Here is a 17,687-nt window from a genome sequence, read left to right on the forward strand (position 1 = left end):
GCTTTATTTGACTCACTGGGGTGAGAGGAAGACAGGAGGGCATTGCAACTCATATGCTGCAAATACAATTCAACATGTGCAATGAAGTGACAACGGAAATCTTCATGTGAAAGTGTCAGTGCTGGACTGGGTTATGTGAGCAAAGGCATCTTATTACTCTTATCTGACTAGTGTTCTCTAAGAGCATCTCTGGTGTTCTTTAAGATTATACTCTAATCTGGCTGAGGGGAAAAAAGTTCAGCTCCCTGGAAAACAGAGCACTGGCTCTGATTTTCCTCAGCAGCTACCTTGCATTAAGTGAAGCTCAGCTCTTTACTGTAAGACTGAACTGACCCCCTCCACTGTTGCAGGCACTCACAGCTGCTCTCTGGTGGAAAAAGAAAATTCTGCTTTCCATATGGAAGCCCATCATCTAGGATATTGAAATTTTGTCTATTTATCCAAACATAATGTAACTAATTTCTCTGTTTGTTCTCTAGATATGTTAAGAACTTTAAAGTAGTCTACGCTTGAAAATTTGTATCTGGATCTGTCTTTGACCATTTCTACCCCATAATACTAGAGTATTAAAACACGTAAATTCACAGTAAAAAAAAATTGCACTGACAGTATTTTGGGGTGCTTTGGCTTTGGCACCAGCTGAGAGAAAGCAGGATGTGATTGTGCTGTGCAATGCATGTTGTGCTGTATATTGTCAGAAAGAGGCTGATTTTCTTCATGCACACAAAATGTTTGAGGTTAGACTCAGGGGATTTCTGTTCCCATGCACCAACCTTCCTGCCAATTTCTATCAGCTCTTCATGTTTTAGGGCCTCAGACTCACAGTGAAATCATGTTTATACCAAATACACATCCTACTGTATGCCTTAATACCACAGAGGGTAAGATAAGAAGCAGGGGTTCCTGACTCCGTGTGCTGAACTGGACTGAGCCCAGTGGGCCTGTATAGAAGGTAGATTTTCAAATATTTGGGGGTTCACAAACATGTCTGTGCTGGGTCTGGGGATAGAGAGGCAGCAGGGCAGAGAAGCTACAGAAATCAGAGTTAAGGATTTGGGCTTGGATTTTTATAGGAGCCCATGTAAGTAAAGGCATCTCTCTTCTATAGCCCATAATGAATACCTGTTAAATGCTTATATTTGTTACTGCTGATCCTTCTCCATTTGTTGTAGTAAACTGGACCTGATTTCTTGATCTCTCTCTCTGTAATCAGCTAACCTCATCCACAAAACTGATTACAATAACTAAATTAAACTGTGTGCAGCAGTGTATTGTCCCATCAGATGGCACACAGGAGTTCTACAGGCTACTTGGAGTCACCCAAATCAACTATTAATAGATGCTTTTAATGTAAGAATTCCTAGGTGGTTCCATTTTTCTAAGGTTGCAAGACATTCTGGACGTTTTATTTTCTCTCTGAAATTGTTGTGCTGTTTTCAGTACTTAAGAGACAGACTCCAAATGAAGCAGCCATTCCTAACCTATGCAGACAAAGGGAGTGGTTCCCTTAGCAACAGGAACCATGTGGAGGTTCTCAGAGAGCTCTCTTTTCCCCCTACTCGTGTTTTCTTTTAACTCAACATTTTGCACAGCATCTTGCATGGAGACTCCGACAGCTGGGCTGGAGGCAAGCAGCTCTTCCGGCTCCGGCTAACCCGTGCTCGAGGGGCAATTGTTCTACACTCATCAGACAGAAAAAATGATAATCATGGGTAAGTGAACTGGCAGACAATCAGAGTTCACGCTGAGGAGGGGGAAAGTTTACTGGCTGGCAACCAGAAGTGTCCAGCACTTCCCAGTAGGCATGTATGCTTGAAGCAGGGGCACTAGTGTGATGCTTGCCTGTTTTTCTGGTGGGATTACATGTCTGCATTTAACATTTCAGGGGTTAGAAACATTAGTACAACTGGGTTCTATCCTTAGCATGCTACTGACTTCCTTTGCAGTCCTGAACATCTCATCTCACCTCTCTGTTTTCCTTCTTCATCCATTAAAAAGAGATTATATGCCATGAGGGTCTCAGAAGGAATGTAAAGTACTGGATTATATTGCTTGTCAAAATTGTATTTGCTTTTGAAGCTGATGATAAGGTGTGCAGAACCTGAGATAAAGTATTGATCTTTTATTGTGAATTTAACTGAATTAACTTTCCTCTAGCTAGATCTAGTTGCTTTTCTTCCTGGTACAGAAGAAGAGATGTGTGCATGTACTGCTTTTACATATATGTGCCTAAGTAAAAGAATTTGTGTATGCTGGTGTATTAGTAACAGAAATAGAGATGTTTATTTCCCTCAGAATAGCTACAGCATGGATAAAGTAGTAGCTATGATTCAGTGAAATCCAGCGTACTATAAAATAATGAAATTTAAGCTTTGTATGTATTGAAGTTAAATGTTGTCTCTAAAGTGTTATGTATTACCAGAGCTCTAGCCAATCTCAGCTGGAAAAGCCTAATGCATAAACTCCGTAAGTTTGTAGTCATTTTACCTAAAAAGAGACATCTGAATGATTCCAATGTTAAGCCAGTTTATTCTGTGGGAGACTTGCATAAGGGATGAATTTGTCTCTGTTTTTCCTAAATGGATGTAAAAAGTTCCTCTGGTCACAATTTTTCATCACATTTGAATTAAAATTCAAGCACCCAAGTTCGTATTTCGACAAATTGTGCAGCATGCTGATCATCTGGATGCAGGCTCTCTTGATTCCACACTCAGAGTCTCAGTGTCGCAGTGAATGCATTCACCACTACGGGCAACTTAGTTCTTGTATTTCAGATGTGATTTGATTACTGCAGGCAAAAGCAGTCACTGTAAGTGTATGCGCAGAGCAGCTGCAGAAGTGTCACGCACCAGCTCCCCACAGTCCTGTCAACAAGGAACTGTCATTGCTCTTCCTATTCCTCGCCCAGCACGAACCCACAGATCCCCTGCTCTGTGCTGGTACAGCAGCCAGCACCTCTGAGCTCTTCCCGGGTATCACAGGTGACAGCAGTCACAACACTCCCGTGCGCGGGGGGACTGATGATTTGTCTCTCAGCTCCAACTTAAATGAAGAAAAATGACCATGTGTGCACCTTTATGAATAATATTAGGTTTTGTGTCTGAATAAAGAGGAAGGCAATAATGAGTCACTGAAATTAATTGTTTATTTTTTCTGTCTGGGATTATTTCTCTCCTTTTATACCCTACTTCAAACAATATTGCTGCTTGCATCGGTGATACTAGCTAAGGATCAGGATTAAAATACTGTATGTTTAGTGTGAAGTGTGTTCCTAAGAGTTCCTAATAACAATTTGGCTTGTACATTTTGCAATATTTGAAGAAAATCCTGGGTTTAGGGTGTGGGGTGTTTTTTAGCAAAGATTTAAAGTCACTGCATATTGATCTTAATTACTTTCCCCATCACCATTTGGTATCTAGTTCTGCAGTTTTCCCTTGTTCAACGTTTTCATGTAGAGTTTATTTTCAATTTTCATTCAGATGAACAAAAATGTCAGTCCTTTTACCAGGCCTGCTGTTAGAGATTTTGTATGATAAGCCACTGAAAGCACTTTTAGTAACTTTACCTTTACTAAGTTTGTCCTGTTATTAGCAATTGTTATACTGCAGCTTTTATCCCAGCATACATATATGCACTGCATACATAAATGAAGCCCACCCAGAAATCTGAAGACAGGGAAGTAACACCAAGGGATCACTTTATCCAGAACCTAAGTAAATAGTAAGAATTCTAATGATCTACAGAAGTGTAGGATCATTTGTAGGAAGCAAAAATCTAATGTAGAATAAGCAGAATGGATTGGTAGCAACACCTATTTCAGTTTCTTGATGCTTTACATATAAGACATCAATATAGACTAAGCTGAAACAGGAGAAAAAGTGGATGTTAGTCTTAAAGACATGTATGATGACTGACCTATAGGAAGAGGTATGAGAAGCTGATTTATGTGGCTGGCAGCCAAGTAGTTGGCAACGTTTCATGGTTTTAGCAAGAAGAATAATCTCACACAGATCAAATATCGGGATCTCACCATTTTTATATACTATATGATTTTCAATGCCAAGTAAAAGCCAAGGCTTATAACATAATTCTTTGTTCAAACTGATTTACTCATTAAAAGATCAGCAGGTTAACTCCTCCAAGATACCTCTGGATACAAAACAGATCATATATTAGGTTGTGTATGGCTTATGGCTTTTTACGTTGTAGTCCTGGAAAAAGGACTGGTGTGATGGTCTGGGGTGGTGCTGCCCCTTGCAACCTGTTATAATTTGTGTGATCCTTCACTAAAATACATCACTACTGCATCAAAGTGGGCAGGGGGCATCCTCCTCTGTAAAAGCTTTTCAGTATCTTTTGAGGGAAAAGCCAGAAAACCTAGGAATTTTGAATGGCTCCTACACAGGTGTTTCCAGTCCTGGAACTGATCTGGCTTTCTCAAAGAGCCTTAAAGGATTTAAGAAGCCAGGACCAGTGACCATATACAGTCTGGTTGTAGCTACACTCTGAGTACTTGGGTCATGTAAGTCCTTACTCTGGCTATTGTCTAATTTGCAGACTTTGCATTGCAGCTAGAGATGCATGTGGATCAAATGCCAATTAGCTCATGGGACTAATGGCCCAGTTACTTGCTTAAACAGATGGAAGGTTTGAAAAAGGACAAGTCACCCCAAGTCTTTCACTGCCCCTTCCCCCACCCCCATTTAGTCATATTGTATTGCTGAGCCATGCACAGTTCTTGCTGTAGCATTGGGTAAGAGCAGTGTGCTCTTACTGACAGGTAACAGCAGCTGTAAAAACACTGCAGCAACGAGCATAGCTTGTTCCAGCCTGATGAGAGGGCAAACTCTTCAAAGATCCATGAGAACACTCTGGTTTCTAAGGTGTACTAAATCCAGTGCTTTCACATCTTCATTCCTAGTATTGCCATTGTTAACTCATTTATGACAAAATTTGCTATAATCCCATTATATTAAATTGATATGTAGGCGTATTGGATGTGGTATAAACTGCACTGAATAAAAGTAGAAAATTTTAGAGCCCAAAGATTTATTTCACTGAAACATACAACAAAGATGTAAAACTAACAATGTGACATGCTGAAAATATAATGGCAATGAGTAGCACACATACATTTTCTAAAGTGCAAGAGTAGGTGGGACATCTGAAAGTGTTCAGCAAGGAGTTTGGATAAACAAAACTCATCTTAAAGTCTTTTCAAATTCATAAACATTATGCATATGAGAAGACTTAGATTAATGTTTGATATCTTCTCTAGAATGTTATCAAGAGAGTTTTAATGGACAACTCTTTGGAGAACCAGTATTATTTCCTTATATCCTGTTTCAATTAATTCTTTAGCCATGGGATTTGAGGAGCTGTTTTCTTATCTTCCTATGGCATGTCGGTTCTCCCTTTTTGTATTTGTTTTTTGTTTTTTTTTGTTTTTTTTACCAGAAGAAAACCCATCACTGATTTTGTAGCCTCCTCTTGTGTCATATTCAAGGCTGTGTTAAGGATCATCTCATGTGTGATTCAGATTGGGTTTGTTCTGTGCTAATAAACCTTGAGAGTTTGGAGTGCATTTTAGAAGAGTTCAAGATGAGCTTGAAGCTGTTGTCTAAACTTTCTTCCCCCAGAAGCACGTCAGGAATGCACACAGAACAGCTCCAAGGTCAGTGTTTGTGTCCTGCCTTACAGCAGAGACTGAGCTAGGAAAGATGGAGATCTGCAGAGGGATCCCAAAACACTCCTTTCTAAATCTTTTAAGGCTAATGTCTCCTTTTCCTTTTGTATCCTGACAATATTGAAATTAATGATCTTCGGATTTAAATTTCACATGGAGTCAAGCTGAGAAGATGTACCTTGACTCCAAGTTTCTTCTAAATGCAAAGTTGCTGCAGCTTTTGTTCCAAGTTAATCTTTGTGTGACTCATATGGCAACGCTCAGCAGGCCTGGGCTCCTGAAGATGTTCCTTTGAGGTCAGCAATTGTCTCAAGCAAATATTTGCCACTTCATAAATCTCTGCTTGTATAGGCTGGATTCTATAGCCTCTCTTTTGGGCAGTACAAGATTATACAACAGCCATCATGCATCACCAGGGGAGGAACAAATTCTTTTAGAAAAGGAGAGTAGATACTCAGACTGAAACACAATGTTTTTTGTAGCCAAACTAAGTTTTAGATCAGATTGTCACTTGAAATAGGTAGAAATTTCAGGTCCAGCATTTTAATGACTAAAGTAACATGTTGTGGGAGTTGACATATGCAGCCCGTGCACATTTGAAAAGTGAAGGAGAAGTCTGAAATATTTCACTGAATGTATGATTACAGTGGTTGGGGAAGTTTATGTAAGAATATTTAAAATTATGACCATATTTCAAAAATTGTTATCATGAAGTGTATCAAATTTGTTCAGAAGTCAGTGTTGAGTTAGAATTCCAATTTAGCCATTTGTACCTTTTAAATATATATATTTACATCACTAGGCATTTTGTATATGGAAAATTTGATCTATGGTCATTGTGGAGGAATATGGAAAAGAACTGGCCATTTTTATTGGATTCTGTCTGGTGTGACAATACTTTTTGGCTCAAAAGAGAAAGTAATCATTCAATTTTTATTTAATACATAGCCAGAAAGTTATTATTTTAAAACAATCAACATAGCACTTTACTTTGAGTAGGAATTTCAAGCTGAGGATGATTTTTAGGGGCTTTTGGAAACTGAATAGGCTGACATAGTACGAAATATGCCACATCTAGCTAGTTGATTACTTTAGAAGTGGCCTCCATTGTCTAATGCCACCTGATTGCTTTTCACTGCTGTACTGTGTATAAAGAAACCCTGTGGCATCACTGGGCAGTTGAATGTCTCTATGTAGTTTATTTAAAGTGTTCTTCAGTTTTCTGGCATAACTTTGTATGGACTTAGACTGATGCTGCCTGAACTTGACCATGGTGGCCAGTCTGGGATTGAAAGCGAATGCCATAATAATGGTATGTTATTATATAAACTACATTTTGTGTCATTATCTGTATCTATTCTGAGCATTTAGGACAGCAAGTGGCTGTCTGAGTGCTCACAGGGGTATGGATTGAGCCTCAGCTGTAAAAAGTTTCAGCACTACAAAATTTAATTGAACTACTACAGATCATACTAGCTAAAGAATGGTTTCTTGCAGCAGTACATGAACAATAACTCGATTTCATTCACATGATAAGAAGCTGAGAATTGCAAGGCTTGATGTCTTATAGCAAGGTGTGTTATTTTACATCATGACACGCTACAGGCATTTTTAAATTCCATAAGTTGAGGGAAAGATGAAGTTTCAGAAGCATACCAGATTCTGAGCAATGGAAGTGAAAAACAGGATGAAGGGAAAGAATGGTGTGAGGAGTTGAAATTTCTTTCATTTTGTCACTGCTTGTCTGCAGTTTAGGGATAACCATTGCTCTGGACGGTTCCCATCCCATCTCATTATTGTTGCTATCAAACAACACTAACTCCTTGCTATTTTCTACTTAAGGGAATGGAACAGAATGGCAAAAGCTTTCCCCACTTGATATTTGCTGTTGTGTTCATAGGGCTCTTTCTTTAAACCCACAGGACACCACAGTTAAGCTGTGAAAGTGCTGTTATTTACACTGAGCAGAGTCAGCCCTCACAGCCTGATTACAGGGCCAGTTAGGATCAGATTTAGATTCAACATTCAAGAGACAAAGAAAGCATTGGGGTAGAGACAGGAGAGATGCTATAGGAGGATGGTAATGGGAAAAGTAAAATATTTTAGCCTGTTACCCCCAGCCTCCCTGGCTGTCCAGTCACAGAGTCCAAGGTGCCTTTCCAGGCATGGTGGCCAAGTGAGAGATAAATGTATGTGGTTTTTTACAAACTTCATAACTTGCAGCTGAACGTTATTTATAGATATTAATTAGTTCTCTGTCTTTGCTGTGTTGTTATGAACCTCTGTTCAGTTTCTGACATGTTTTTCATTAGGTTGATTCATAGCAAATTTTAAAATTATTTAAAAACTAACTGCCCTGCAGGAATATGTAGAGAGCACAAAGGTGATAGTAATGCACAGCTTTATTGCTAGACAAACTGCACGTTGAGAATAACTGTGGTCATTGTTGCAGGGGGCTTTTTTTTTCCTTTGGAAAGTTTTGCTGAGCTTGATATTGAAAAAGGTGATGCTTTAGACTTCATATTTCAGCTGTTGGCATAAAGTGTGTTTTATTGTAAACTAAACTGAGCAAACTCTCTGTAAACCGTATGTCTCAGAGCTTACTCTTGCAAACACCTCCTCATGGGTCTTACCTCACCAAATTCAGCTCTTTATACATATAAGTGTGTTGATTTGCTTTCTTGCTGTAAATCAATGAGCTAGAAAGACGACTGCCTTAGGACACTGATGGGTTTGTGCATGTGAGCAATAAAATATGTAATGTACCAGCATACTTTCAAAGTGCCCAACCAGCTTTATTGGGACTTTTATCCTGCTCACAAAGTTTGCCTTACAGGCCCAGGTTTCAACACTGATAGACTTCTCAAAAAGTGGCTGGATTGTTTATTGCAAGTTAACTGAACCCCTACATTTCTTAAAGAGGGTATTTAGATTTATCTTGGAATTTCAAATTAATTTTATAAAGGGTTTTTGTTAGGACAGAAAGGGAACATAATTCAAAAGCCTCTGAACTTTTTGGAAGTTTTAGCTGATTTCAATGAGCTTTGAGTTGAACTTTCAAGGGATGTTTTAGAGAATTAGCTTACTTAATTACATACCACATTTATGAAACTGATAATAATTTTTTCTGTCATGCTAAAAACTCCATGGTCTTTAGGATCAGAATCCTGAAATTTTTGGTGCCCAGTAACGGAGGTGAATTTGTAGCTCATAATTAATTTTACCTTTGTTGTTGTTCTTGAAGATCAAAATTACCTGTAAAACCCAAGACACACAAGTGGTGAAACACAGGAATGGGACTAAGCAGGATCAGCTGGTAATCATGTCTCCAGCACAGGTAACTAAACCCACAGATAACTCATTTCTTCACCTGGCTGATTCCTCTGTGTCTTAGTTATTTATACTGAATGCTTGAAAGGGAAAGGATTCTCTCTTGCTAACTGTTTGTAGAGGGTATAGACCCAGTTTCAGCAGGGTCTCTAGATGCTGTAGTAATAAACTGTTAAAGCCTAGAATAATTGCTTTAATTAGGTGGTTTAGAGTTGACCAACTTCCAACTGCAGTAGAAATGTGCCGTGCCGGCCGCTGTACTAGGGACAGAATAACTGGTTTGTGTCCTTAAGCTTGCCAACAATAGTATTTTCAACTGGAGTTACCTTTATTTCCCCCAAACTGAAATGCAATACCAGTATGGTAACAAACAGAACAAAAATGCAAGCCATGTGTCCATGTATTACTAAATTGCTTTATTTTGAGAAAAACAAACTACTCTTTAGTATATATTCCTTCCCCCATCCAAAATCTATTATGTTAGGGATCTCCACAGACCTTAATTCAGTCTTTGCATTCAGCACAGCCTCTATCATTGCCTTCATATTTCTGTATTGCAAGCATGAGTAAATATGTTCAAATCCAGAATTTTTTTCTTTTCTAGAAATTCTGGTTTCTGTCTGTAGTTCTCTGTTTTGTAGAGTTTAAAAAAACCAAACTAATAACAGTTTTTCATTTGTAACATTCCAATTTGGATGGAGGTCTGAACAACCTGGCCTAGAAAAAGGTATTCCTACCCATGGCAGAGGGATGGAATAAGAGGAGCTTTAAGGTCCCTCCAAACCCAAGCCATTTTCTGATCCTATGATTTTTACTGAATTTGCATTGTCAATTTTTAATAGTTCAATGCTACAACACAGAATATGCATCATGTTTGGTAAGTGTGGGAAATTAGAGAGAGAGACTCTTTAACTGCTCTTTTGGTTTTGTCCAAAGATTTACTGGAATCTTCTGCTGTCCTTGTCTGTCTGGCAAGATCAGGGAAGTTCTTGTAGACAATTAAAAAAAAATAGACTAAGGAATAAATAAATTATTTCCTTCCCCTAACAAAACATGAATAGTTTGTACATGATTCTACAGGTGAAATTCACCATTAACAGTTTCCCATTCTTTGGTTAAATCTTAAAGGGGAATGGAGAGCTTCCAAAAGTTCTCACTCATGGTTCTTACTATGACCACTGATAATGGCTTCCCCCAAACGTGGGGCAACGTTCCCTGTGTGTGAGACAGCTCTGAGTGTTGAGAGATCAGTAGGCATTTCATAAAATAAGAGCTTGTTCTCCTGTACAAGGAGTATTTTAAAACAGTGGCTTTTAAAAATCTGTTTTTCTTGGTAGTCACTTCATTTCTTGATTTAAAGGTTGGACTCAGAGATTTGTACAGGAAGAACTGGTTTATTAACATGCAAAACCAGGCACCAGCAGACACATAATATACCTGTCTGAAGATTTTTTGAAATGTCACCTAAGATAGGTAATAGTTAATAGCTAGTAGAAAAATTCTAAGGAAGCTAAGGTGTCAGAGTCTGTGTGCTAGAGAATGCAGCAACTCTGTGTGGTCACTCAGAGCACTCAGTAAGTACCAGGGAGTTAATTCCACTTCCTGAAGATTTGGGGCATGGTGAGCAGATTAACAGGGAATTTCTGCTAAGAAATTTGTATGTTGTAAATTTGTGTCCCAGAGTAATTTCTAGTAATTTCCTGGACAGACAAATGCAACAGAAAATGAAAGGGAAATAAAGGAACAGAGAAAAGCCAAGCAAACCTCAGCTTGCAATCCAGACTGCAAAGCTGGAAAAAAACCCGCAGTTTCCATCTGGCTGAACAGAAAGGAAACAGGATCCTTAAAAGTGGATATTGAGATCTCCTACAAGTTCAAACAAGGACAGCTATGCATCCTTACAGAAACCATGACCAAACTTGTATGGGTAGAAATGTAAAAATAGCCTGCCAGCAACGTTGTGGATTTGTTTTCATGTTCTGTAAGACAATCACTGGTGGCAGACAGACCTCCCCTCTTTGCATCTCACTAATCTGCACAGGAGGTTCAAAACCTCCAAAATTAGATTATGGCCTAGTTTCTCCTAGTGAATGGTTTGTGGGGAGGGCTTATACCTGGTCAGACATATTAGGAAAAAGTGGCAAAAAAAATTATTTGCTAATCACTATGAAAATGAAATGCAGCCCCCTCTATGAGATAGGTGGAGATTTTTGCATATAATTCTATTCTAGTGAACTGCAGCCTCACAAACTGCTGTTGGTGTAGGAATGGGACAATCATTTCTGCTTTGGTTCAAAAAGATTAGAAATGGCTCACATAAGCCAGGCACCTGAGCATGTCTTCATTTTAACTGTTGCAGTCTGATCTTTTCCTAAAGTGTTTTCCAAACGAATTCCATAGGGACATGACTTTAACTGGAGCAGGGTAACAGTTCACAGGTGGGTTCACTGTCCCTTCCTCACTACATCTTCCAACAGAGCTATCATCAGCATTTTGATTACAGGATTGATTACATCAGCATTTTGATTATAGGATTTTCTGCCTCTCAAGTATTTATTGCACTTTAAACTTCTATGTCATTAATGAGACTGCATCTATTTAACATAAGTGCATCATTTAGTATTTTACTGCTTGGGAGAAAAAATATTTTCCCATACTGATTGAAAGAGTGCTAGAAAAGAGATTAATGCAAGTGGAGATTCCAGTCTTGTCTTACTGACTGCTCTGGTGATGCTTGCCTACTTGTTCCATGAAATCAGGATCTGAGCCAAATTTTGTCAATGTTTTACAGCGTAGATTTTCACAGTTTGCAAATGGTAGAAATCTGTTGCTCTGAAACTTCTAAGTTGTTCTCAGGCTGTCAAAGATCAGAAAGAAACTAAAAACTGAAAAGCCAAAAACTAAGTGAGAACCCAAAGCCTGAAATTTTCACCAAACTGGAAAATGGGTTGAGGTTCACTTGTCACAGTGTAGAACATGGAGACTGACATTTACAGCAGAAAATACTCCTTTTCTGTTTAGAATTGTAAAGCTTTTAAAGTAAGGTTCTTCAACTTAATCATGGTGACTTCTGTGAATTTCTTCCAGCTTTCAGCTGCAAAATCATTGGGTCCCTGGAAAAAAAAAAAAAAGTAGAAGCTTCTAAATAAATCACTTTAAGTTTTCAGAAATTACCATCTCCCAGTAAAGGATTCTTCAACTGGCATAATTAATTCCCTTTATATTTAGGCTTTCTCTACACACCAATTTTGTTGACATCAGTGGATTCTGTATATGAAACAGGATGAATGTACAGTGGAGAAATGTCCTGAACAGTAAGAACAGCTTTTCAGTAATTGAACTTGCATATAGAGCAGTGAAGAATTTGCATGATTACAGATGTTGTAGAAGATTAAATATAAAGGCACTGTTACCTGCAGGAATGAAATCCATCTTGTCAGCTAGTTGGAAGACTCATGAGCAGGAATTTCCTGTTGTGGCCAATTTCATCCCTCCTTCCTCCGCCCCCATTACGTCTTTGCTGTGCCTCCCTCTCCAGCTCTATCCGAATATATTTTCACTATGGCACATTTAGTTATCAATCAACAGGAATCTCAGCTGCTGTTGTGCTTAGGGGACAAACTGTTCTTTCTTCATACTAACAAGGAATGCCTGAAATAGCCAGACACACAGCACTGATTGATGCAGCTACAGTTTATACACCTAGATTCAGACAGTCTGAAACTGCCAGAATTAATGGCTTATTATTAGAAAAATACTTCTGCTAGACTTATAATTTAAAACCATTTAAATGCCTCAGACATAATCACTGAAGTTAAAGTTTTAGCTTGTAAAGTGCTTGATGGCGTGAATTAGACACATCTGCCTGTCTCAGGTGCATTTGCTTTTAGTGTTTTTGCTGTTTGAGTGGGTTTTTTTAATATTTCTCTGATGTGATATTTGGGATTATGAAGATCAATGCACATCTTTTTATAGATTGAGGTATGTCTCCATATTAACAGTTTAATTTGGGGGAACTTGGAAGAAAGAATATGGGACCCCAAGAGTTTGGGACTCTCAATGTTTCTGCATGAACAGAAAATGACCAAACATTTTCACTTGACAGCCTTGAGCTGTGCAGTTTGCTTAGCTTGTGGGTGCCACTGCTCAGGGAAAACACCAGGAGGATCCTGAAGGAATCCTACATTTGCTGTAGTGTTGGCAAAAGCAGCAACTGCTGCTTCTCCTGGATTTATTCCATGACATATACCAGAATTAAGGGCTCCAAAGAGAACCTGTTGGCAGTGAAGGGAAAGTACCAAGTGAGGTGTGACAGGAGTAAGATACTACACAAACAGGGACTATGGAACAAGCAGCTCAGTTTTGCCACACACATGCTTTTTGCCTCTGTCTGGGACTCTTAACCTAATGGTGAGCCTTTCTAGTTTATACAGGGGAGTTTAGGTTTGTGGCTGGATTTCATCACAAAAATGAAGCATGATTGAAAAGCTATGGCAGCACAAAACGTAGAATATTGAGCTATGGGAAGCCTGCCCAAAGGCTGCATTAGCCTGAGTGCTCAGAAATAGGCCATGGGCTGCCCAGGAGGGGAAATCAGAAAACATGAGGGACTAAAAGAGGTTTGTGACTCCAGCTGAGATTCAAGGCTGTGTGCTGCCAAAGCAACAGTCTGAGCTCAGAAAAAGCTGTCAAATGTTCAGAGTACCAGGACACCTGAGCAAGGACTGTCCCCTTCCATCGTGTTGAGCTGTGGATGGCTGCAGCTTTGCCACCTGTGCTAATGCAGTACTCTGAATTTTTGTCACTGTGCAAAATTGTCAGAGAAAATTATCACTGCACTTAAGGAATCTTTTCACTGATGGAGTTCTATTATCTGAAGAACTTTTCTGAGAATACAGAATACCTCAAAATATTTATGAAAGCTGATGGAGATATTTATTTATTTATCACCTGATGGATATATTATTATCATCCCTATTCTGTTGTAGCCTTGTCAGTCAGAACATCTGCTTGAATCATATAAAACTTGTGAACTGATAAACTAAAAAATGGTGCTGTATGCTGAGAAGCAGATTTCTTTCATAAAAAGTTTATGGTTTAAAAACCTCTGGTTCTGTTATTTTAGCAATTCTCTTTTAAAAGAGGATGTTTTTCATGGTCCACTATCCCACTCTCTCTGTCATCAGTTTAAAAAAAAAAAAGAAAGTTCTCTTCAGTATTGTATTTTACTTTTGAACTGTGCTATTCACCAGCTTTCAAAGAGAGAGGAAGAACCTAGAGTTGATGCAGGGGGGAATCAGAGCCTCCTGTGCAACCTGAGATTGTGTGGGGCTGTGGCTGTGTACTGGGGGGACACAATGTCAGCCTTCCAAATTGGTTGCAAAACCAGATTATTTTCCTGCTCTGGCAAAGGGCATATTTTTTTCCCTGTTTTTACTCCTGGTAGCTGAGCTCCGTGTGTTGATGTGTAGGGCCCAGCAGTCCCCGCAGTGGTGGCTGTGCCAGGCCATCGTCCCCTGCTCTGTCAGAGCACTGAGTCACCCTGTAAGCAAATGTGGGGTGTTCAGCACATCCCTGCTCTCTTTCTACAAGAACTACTTCTGAAAAGGTTCTTTGAACTCAAGCACGGGTCGGAAAAACACAGTACTGATTTCACAGGTTATCTGAGGCAAAATCTTGTTTTGCAGTCTCTAGATAATTTGAGGTATCCTTTATAACGAAGACTTTCAGACACCCCTCAGAAAATAAAGCATTTCAGAGCCTTTTTTACAAGTTAATTCTGGTAAAAGTCCTTTATATTTAGTGTGTCTTGGTGAATCTCAATACTGTGCTGTATTTCAATGAAACATATATTTTTTCTCTATTTATTTACCTTTCATTTGTTTCAGAAATAAATTCCTACCATAGTCACAATATGCAAGTGTTTGTGGGTTTTTTTAAACCTGGCTCTGAATAGCTAATATACTTTTATATAAATTAGGGCTAAATTAATGACATGTTTACATTAGGAACATTAGGACTGTTTGCACTCTCAAAGCACTAGGAAGTTCATGCAAGGACATATTTCTTATTTTTATTTAACATCCCAAATTTTTTTTGACTCAGAGTCTTAAGGTTAATAGGCATATTTATAAATATAACCACATCAATCTATATTGTGGCTCTCAGTAAGTGCTAGAGAAGAGTTGTTTGCACAGGAAGTTAAGACAAATTAACTAAAGATATGATTTTGAAGTATATTAGTTAAAGTGCATTAAAGCCTGGTGTGAATGTTCTCATTCAGAAATAAAGTGACTGTAGTTCACTTTACCTTATGCACTTTAAATTCACACCTTTCAGCTAATTTAGCTTAACTTCCTGTGTGGACAAGCCTTAAGATTGTTCCCATTAAATGGCTCTGCTGAGCTTTATTTTCTACTTCTTAAATCCAAACACGTAAAATAGTCTTACATCCTAAAGAGACTATGTTTTAAAAAGAGAATTTGAGTCCTCCGGCCATGAAATTTGCTTAAATGAAGTTGTAAGTGGTAAATTTTAAGACAAACTATATTTTGTCATTTTTATTTTTAATTTCAGGTATGACATTTTTGAGAGATAGGATGTATTTATCAAGCAAAAATCATAAGACCCTATGGGCAACACACAAAATTATGACAAATCATACTTAATGAGTCTGGATTATTTTTACTTGGTAACCTATTGGAGCAAAATAAAGAGAGTTTGAACTATTTTTTTTCAGGATTTCTGAACTTTTAAAGCTCTGGAGAAAAGATGCTGTGCATGAAGAGATCGACTCACACATGCACAGTGATTTTGGTGCTGTGAGGATGTGAAACTTGGAGTGAAATCTGCACCCAGGGTTCTGCCCACAACCCCTGGTCCCTGACATGGCAGTGCACAAATGTTTTCTGTTTAAAAAGCTACTTCCTTTCACTGTTGTTTAGCAGTAATTTTGGTAGGGGTATTCCACCTTAAGGATAGATGTTTGATGACTATTTACTGCAATACCTTTGTGTGTTTTAGGGTGCTTGAAGTATACAAACCACTCATCATATTACTCAGAATAGATTTTTCATTACTTTAGGTTTGGATTTGTACCCTTTTGTTCTCATGTTTATTATCAGATAATAAATGCTTCTGTAGTTCCCTGTAAGTTTTTGTCCCAAGCACTGCACAAGGCTGGGTGATTGAAATGGAACCAAAAATAAGGATGTGAATTAGTGGTTGGACCTACAAGGAGTGTTGGTCCCAATCCAGCAGCCTACCTGAGCTTCCACTTAATTTTCAAGTATTTAAGTGGTCTCATTTTCAGTGGAATACTGAGACTTTTGAGGTGTTAAAGAAAATCATGTGCTTAATGGTTTCCAGGGTTAGGGCCAGAATGCTGAACACATTTTAGGGTTTAGCACATTGCATTTGACTCTGCTGATGACATGAACTGTAACCAGGGAGTTTTGATCAGAGCTGGCACATGGCTCAAAAGAGACTGTGGCAGCTGATAGCTAAGTATGTGTGTAATAAAAACTGTTATTCTGGTCTTCAGATAATGGTGACAGAGCTCCAGTTATCTTTTGCCATTTCTCTTACTGTTCACATTCTTAGGAAGATGTGATACAATCCTTAGAGCAGTCTTTATTAACTTTGAACATAACTTCTGCTCCCTCTTTGTATTGTTGATAAAAGTTACAAATGTTTGAGACAATGAAAACATCAAGTAACAGTAATTCCTGATGGCTTTTTCCATAAAAATCAACCTCTACCTGAAATGGAAGAACAATAGATGAAATTGTGGGTTTAAAATATGGGTGAACAACAGTAAGCAGATATGGTTGTGACCAAAGACCAACTTCTTCACACACTTCAATAAGTAAGATAAAATATATTAATTGGCGCTTGAAAATGCATTAGCATATGATATGTAGTAGATTTACAGACTATAAAGGAAACAACAAGTCTTTAGCATCATTAATGGTTCATGTGTTTGTAAGACTATTTTGCCGCTGGCAGTTAGGATTATAATACTGTTTTCTGTGAGTCTGACAGTAATTATTGCCATCTCTTGAATCAAACCATAGAATATTTTGGAGGTAACATGTCTTAATAAACATAGGCAAGAAGTATTGCACAGATATTATTGGTGTTACGAGATCCCCTACAGAGCCTATCTCATTAAGTTTTGCCTGTAAGAAGGCAGGCTTGCTGTGCAGGGAGATGATGGATGAGGTTGGAAGGGGTCAGAGAAAAAGGAAGCAGCTTGGTTTCAGCCACATAACAAGAATAGAAATGCAGTCTCCTCACTCCCAAGCCCAGTGTGTTAGCTAATGTTAAGCATTCCACACTGCTGCTTCACCTCTCTGCTCACTTGTTTCTTAAGCTCAACCACTGCTGGAAATTGGACCCTCTGTACCCTGCATGTGACAAGGAGCACCACCAAAATTTTCAGTGGATAAGCTGAATGAGCAGGTTTAGCACATTACTTAGTAAGTGTATTATCAGGTTTTTAATTTTGTCTGCAGAGACCATCATTCCAATTGTATTTTAACACCAAAATAGCACATCAGGCAAAATGAATTTGGCACAAATAGTGAGTTTATCATCTTTTTGTTTCCTCTCTACATATGATAGGAACAAAGTTACACTTCTAGTTACTTCCAGACAAAAGTGTTGTGTG

General features: G+C 38.5%; 1 protein-coding gene across 3 annotated transcripts in view; it reads left to right on the forward strand.

The window, feature by feature from the left end:
• The window catches only part of ANKFN1 (ankyrin repeat and fibronectin type III domain containing 1), a 132,077-nt gene that overhangs the window by 21,226 nt on the left and 93,164 nt on the right, over window positions 1-17,687 (forward strand). Inside the window, exon 1 of one of the 3 annotated variants that reach the window (XM_068209678.1) lies at window positions 1,394-1,712. The exons of 1 other annotated variant lie outside the window; for it this stretch is intronic. The gene's annotated coding sequence lies outside the window, so the exon portion shown is untranslated. Of the gene's footprint in view, window positions 1-1,393; window positions 1,713-17,687 lie in introns of those variants that run through there. One more of the 3 variants, XM_068209677.1, reaches the window with a different exon arrangement.

The sequence above is a fragment of the Anomalospiza imberbis genome, chromosome 19 (assembly GCF_031753505.1).
Source record: "Anomalospiza imberbis isolate Cuckoo-Finch-1a 21T00152 chromosome 19, ASM3175350v1, whole genome shotgun sequence".
In the NCBI taxonomy this organism is placed as follows: Eukaryota; Metazoa; Chordata; class Aves; order Passeriformes; family Viduidae; genus Anomalospiza; species Anomalospiza imberbis.